Genomic DNA, 4,793 nt, shown 5'->3' with positions numbered 1-4,793 from the left:
ATTCCATGGTGAGGGCATTTTCGGATTAATTCATTAAACCTTTCCCATGCTTCACTAAATGCTTCATGATCATGAGGGTAAAATTTTTGAATTTCTTTTCTATAAAAGTTAGTTTTAGAAAGGGGATCGAATTTATGTAGAAATTTATTCTGTATTCTTCCCATGAATTAAATGTGATGCAGGACGGGCGTCTTCGGCATCCCGCAGTTGGAGCGCGGGCCAGTTCGTCCGGCTCGGGGACGGTCTAGGACGGCATGTCCCGCCTCTCGGTGTAGAAGTCCTGGTATGATCCTCATTTCATCAAGCAGGAGTGGTGTCTCTATCTTCGTGTGGGAGAAGGTCCTCGGATAGTCGGCGAGGCGTCGGTAGAGGGCTCGAGGAGCGACGTCAGCGAGCAGCATCGACGAGCAGCATCACCCAACGGGCGATGGCCTCGAACGGCGGCGGCGGCATCGAGCGACGGCGGCGGCAGCGTCGAGTGACGGCGGCAGCAGCGTCCAGTGACGTCAGCGGCGTCGGCGGCAGCGGCGGCAGCAGCGTCTAGTGACAGCGGCGTCGAGCAGCAGCGGCGATGGCGTCGAGCAGCGGCGGCGGCGATGGCGTCGAGCCAGCGGCGCGGCGCGGCAGCAGCGGCATCAGCGGCGACAGCGGCGGCGTCGGCGGCAGCGGCGGCGGCGTCGGCGCCCGGTAGTGGCGGCGGCGCAGCAAGGACATCGAGCGGTAATGGTGGTGGCGGCATCGGCGGCGGCAGCGTCGGCGGCGACAGCGTCAGCCAGCGGCGGCAGCGTCAGCAGCGGCGGCAGCGGCGTCGGCGCGGCGGCAACGGCGGCGGCGGCAGCGGCAGCGGCAGCGGCGTCGGCGGCCAGCGGCAGCGGCGTCGTCGGCGGCGGCGGCAGCGGCAGCGGCGTCGGCGGCGGCGGCGACAGCGGCGGCGGCGGCGGCAGTGACGGCGGCCTGACTGGACCGCGCTCGGCCGCAGGACTGGGCCGTGTGCTGGGCCATGGTTTGGACCGCGGTCTGGCCCGAGGCCTTGGCCGCGGTCTTGGCCGCGGTTTGGGCCGCGGTCTGGGCCGCGGTCTAAGTTGCGGTCTAGGCCGCGGTCTGGGCCGCGGTCTAGACTTAGGCAAGGTAGGGCCGCGGTCTGGGCTGGTAGGGCTGCGGTCTGGGCTGACGGCCTGGCCGGAAGCAGCCCAATAACCTAAGCCCACAAGGGGCTAGGGTTGTGTTGGCAGCCCCGGGTAGCGTGCCCCACAGTCAAAGAACGGTGCCTCGGGACGTGAGCCGGGGCGGCTAAGCTGACGAGCGGCACCTTAGGGCGCAGGAATACGGCGCCTCGGGGCGCGGTTCCGACGGTTGGGCCTGATGGGCCTAGCCGATTGGAACTGGCCCACTAGGCCTAAAGGCTTAGTGGGTCGGTCGTCTAGACCCGAGTGCGCGAAGGCGCGGCATGGGTCCAACAGCCGGGCGCACCCGGACGGCGCGGCTGGCGCGGAGTGAGGCTCCGGCAGCGCGGGCGGCACTGGGTGGCTGGGGCGGTGCGGGCGGTGCGGGCGGCACGGAGCACCCCGGGCCGCATAGGGCGGAGCGGGGGAACGCCGGGCAGCACGCACAGTCGTGCAGGGCGCCGTAGGGAGGCACGAGCGCCGCGGGGAGGCGCGGGGCGCTACGGTATGGCACGGGGCGCCGTGGGGCGACGCGGGCTGCGCGGTCGCGCGGTGAGGCGGCGCGGGGAAGCGGCAAGGCGGCGGGGGGTGCAGCGAGGCGGCGTGGCACGGCAAGGCAGGCAGGGCAGGTGGACGAGGCGGCGCTAGCGTGGTGAGGGCGGCGCGGGTTAGGCGCTACAGGCGGGCAAGGCGGCGCGGGCATGGTGATGCAAGTAGGCAGGCGGACGAGGTGGCGCTGGCGCAGCGAAGGCAGCGCAGGCACGGCGATGCTACCAAGCAAACGGACGAGGCGGCGCGGAGCGTGGCCAGGCAAGCAAACGGACCGACGGCGGCGGCGCCGCTGGCGGTAGAGCCGCTCAAGGTCACAGGGACCTCCTTCCAAAAATTTGTTTCACAATGGAAAAATCTATTTGTTCCATTACAAGGGATTCCTTATATAGGACCCATGATGCAAAAAGGGAAATTCTAACTTAGGAAGATGAAAAATTAAACTAAACCTACGAAAAAAATGATGGATAAGTTGAGGTTGTTGCCATCAAAATGTTATGCCTAAATTTCTATACCATGCAAAAGCCTTATCTTTTAAAGTAAGCGGAAAATACTTCATTTTTAACGCTTCAGTAGTTAAGCTAGGAATATTTTGAGAGGAACATCAAATGTGAAAATCGTCAAGAAATTCTAAGGGGTTTTGAGAAGAATGACTAGTAAATTCAGGGAGAGAGTTAAGTAGGGCATTGTCATACCTAAACATAACCCCCTCACCTACATTGATGTTGATGCCGGTTTGTCGTAGACTTCCTGATGGAGTAGATCTATCCAGCATCGTCCTTCTCCTCCCTTGTTGTGGCTGACCGTCTTCTGCCATATCGAATTCTTCTTTGTCTTGAACTGTAAGTGGTAGTGGAAGAGCAGGATATTGAGTGTCCAGACCTTCCTCAGTGCTAGTCCCAGCCTTAGACCTTGTTAAGACCATCAATCTCCAAAAAAGCAGTTAGAAGTACCGTTTGTTGAGGGCCAGTTACCCTCAACTTTAGCAAAAGAAAAAAAATACAAATTCACTAAAAATAATCACCGTGCTCCCCGGCAACGGCGCCAGCTGATAACTCAGATTTTGGGGTAATTAGTGATAAGCTAACTTCACTAATTAGTGTCGTTGGTTTATCCGAATTAAAACAACAAAAATTTATAATAACCTTACTAGCGTAGGGAGATTAAGGGTCAATCCATAGGGAGCAAGGGTTTTTTCTTAGGAATTTGTGCTTTAGATATGTATTTTTTAATAATTTTAGAAGTAGGTTTACTACATATGAAGATATATAACTAATTTAATAAAAATATATAACAAAGAAAAATAAAATATTATTATAATATTATAATAATATTAATAGGCAGAAAATAATTTTTTGGGATTTTTTAGGAGTCTTTGAATGCTTAAGCAAAATAGGAAATCAAACAGTTTGGCGCTCTGGACTTGGTCAAAATTTGGCTAAGTCCGGATGCCAAATGGAGAAGGTGCCTTGGTGGAGGAGAGAGAAAAAATGGACTGTACTAAAATTACTCTAGAATGAGTTCTAGAATGAATTTTAGAGCGTGGTTGGATGCATTGGAACCGTCTGGATATTGGGTAGCTGATCTAAGATTAATAAAAAGATAAAGATGAACAGAAAAGAGTGAAAAAGGATAAATAAGAAGGTAACCTCTTTGTCACACCCGCTAAGGTCCAAGGGACTTATTCTTCTCCTTTCCACCAGCTTCTTCAGACCTGGATGCTTCCTGCTCAGCCTGACACTCACTGAGGTGAATGGATCTATGACTCAATTGCACTTAGGACACCAAACATTACTTTGGGTGAAGGGGTTTATATAGGGAGAGAGAGTAAATGAGAGCCATTGGATTTTTAATACAATGGATGGCCAGATCTTCTTTTCAGGGTCATGATCCACGTCCATTATGGTCCTCCAATCAGCATTGAGACCTTTGAAATACCCCCTAGACGTTCAAGGCTTATTTCCTTAATTAGCATTAAAGGTGCTATCTTTAAGTCTCCACCCTTGGATGTTTTGTGGATTGAATGGCTGGATTTTCTTCTCTAACTTGGATCCACGTCCAAGGTTGTCCTCCAATCAGAATTTAAGCCCCTGAAATGTTCATAAATAATCATGACTGGACCTTTCCCTTGCACTCCTTTCTTTGGCCCAACATGCCTCTCATAGTGGGCTTAGTGGATCTTTCTTAGTGGGCCTTTAGACTAGAGTCAACTGTCTTGCTTTGGGCCTTCTTTCTTGGCCCAGGGTTGTGGCTAAGCCTGTTCCTCTGGTCCAAATAGCTTCCTCTTCATTTAATTATCCCCTTTATTCATGAAAGCTTCACCTAATTCCTGCATCTTCCACATAAACTAAGAAGAGAGTGAGATTCATTCCACTTAACTCATTGAGTTAAGTGGGGTTAGTCCCACAAATGATAATAATTAACTCCAAAATAGAAAAAGGTGATTTTATTTCATGATGTTTCACAACTTAACATAAATGTTGATAATATATCCAGATAAAGATAAAGAAGTAGATAAATTAGCTGAAATTGCACATATATATTACTATCATTTTGGATTTATCAGTAATACGAGCCGACTGATCCCGGTAGATCGTATTACATCACAGTCTCTCCATCTCTCTATCCTCAGTCTCTCCATCTCTCTCTTAACGTACATTTCAAGGACCGTGGTCTGCACCACCAGGTCCTTGTCCAGCCTGCGGGGGCAGACCAGGTCTGGGATGGTGGCCCCCCCCCACCCCCCCCCCCCCGCAACATTCTCGAGCATGACAGCGGCACAGCACGGTGAGGAGGGTCGGCCCGGTTAGGGGTACACGTTGGCCCAGCATGTGGTCAAAGAGGTTGAGGCCCTCGGCAAGGTCGCCATTGCGGGCGTAGCAGCAGGCCATGACCGCGTTCCAAGAGGCCATGGCTTTCCGAGGCATTTCATCGAACACTCCGCAGGCTGAAGCGGTGACGCCGGCCAAGGAGAAGGCAGAGATGGGGGTGTGGCAAGTGACCGGTTTGTTGAGAAATAGAAGTGGGAGATCCTGAAGCGAGATTGAGATATGGGTAAGAGAGAATGAGTAAGAGAGAATA

At 53.3% G+C, this 4,793-nt stretch overlaps 1 non-coding gene across 1 annotated transcript; it reads left to right on the top strand.

The window, feature by feature from the left end:
• On the top strand, positions 1-109 carry LOC144705064 (small nucleolar RNA R71). The gene has a single exon (XR_013581966.1). It is a non-coding gene; the product is annotated as a small nucleolar RNA R71 (small nucleolar RNA).
• Positions 110-4,793: the final 4,684 nt, after the last annotated feature.

Source organism: Wolffia australiana, chromosome 6 (assembly GCF_029677425.1).
Source record: "Wolffia australiana isolate 7733 chromosome 6, ASM2967742v1".
Lineage (NCBI taxonomy): Eukaryota > Viridiplantae > Streptophyta > Magnoliopsida > Alismatales > Araceae > Wolffia > Wolffia australiana.
This window is presented reverse-complemented; position numbering and strand designations above follow the sequence as displayed.